The sequence below is a fragment of the Poecilia reticulata genome, unplaced genomic scaffold (genome assembly GCF_000633615.1).
Source record: "Poecilia reticulata strain Guanapo unplaced genomic scaffold, Guppy_female_1.0+MT scaffold_224, whole genome shotgun sequence".
Taxonomy (NCBI): Eukaryota; Metazoa; Chordata; class Actinopteri; order Cyprinodontiformes; family Poeciliidae; genus Poecilia; species Poecilia reticulata.
Genome location: NW_007615025.1, coordinates 308,131 through 309,322, shown reverse-complemented (window position 1 = coordinate 309,322; position 1,192 = coordinate 308,131).

Genomic DNA, 1,192 nt, shown 5'->3' with positions numbered 1-1,192 from the left:
CAGAATAAATGATAAAACACTGAACAACAAGGCCACAATGCTAACACCATGTTCAACAATCTTAAATTATAAATGTACAACATGTGAATCTCTATTTGAACATTAAAACAAATAATAGTAGGAGACGATAAAAATGATGCAGCAGTTGTAAAGAGTTTAGAAACGGATTCAGAAAAAACATTTTGTGACATAATGTTGAACCGAAAATTTACTGAATTCTGTCAGTTTTTATTTTAAAAGWAAAAAATATTGTTTTTGACTGTAAACGTCTTTAGCATCAGGAGAAATGAAAGTTTAGGAGACATTTGGGTTATTGGGGGTCAGATCGACGTCCTGCCTGAACCCAGACGGTTTTCACTTCTGTCTCTCTCTCTCTCTGTCTCTCTCTCTGTCTCTCTTCTTCTCCCTCCCTCTTTCTCCCTCTGTCTCTCTCCCCCTCTCTCTCTCTCTCTTATTCTCTCCCCCTCTGTCTCTCTCTCTCTGACTCGTCTCTGTGTTTTGTCCTCAGTTTCCCAGCATGCCCTGTGTGGGGTGGTAGAGGTCACTGTGGGGTCTCAGTCCGTCCTGCTGCCTTGTCATTACTCTGGCATCATACCTGAAGAGCCCGTCGTCACCTGGACCAACGGGGACGTCGGTCCCGCCTGCGTCCACCTGAGACGGGAGCAGGACGACCTGAGGACGCAGCTTGAGCGTTACCGGGGCCGGACGAGCATGGCGCCCGGGGCAGTGGACTCTGGAGACTTCAGCCTGACCCTGAGTGACCCCCGACCTCCCGACCAAGGTACCTACACCTGCAGCCTGAGCGATGGGAGAGGACGCCGCACACTCKGGGTCAGTCAGCTCAGGGTCAGAGGTGAGCAGCGTGAGCTCCAGGTCAAAGGTCGCTGGTTTCTGAGCTGGCTTAGTGAGATGTGACCATGTGATCCCCAGATGACCAGCTGGAGGTGAAGACGGTGGAAGGAGCKGATTCTGTGGTCCTGCCCTGCAGAATGCCACCCAATCTGCCCGGCGACAGCAGAGTGGAGTGGACCCGCTCAGAACCAGAACCTCTGCTGGTCCACACGCTCCAGAACACGAGCCGACCCGGAACCAGGCAGGACGACCTTTACTGCAGCCGCACCCACATGGAGCAGGACCTGCTGCGGACCGGCGACCTCAGCCTGACCCTGAGGTTCCCCACCGCCAGGGACAG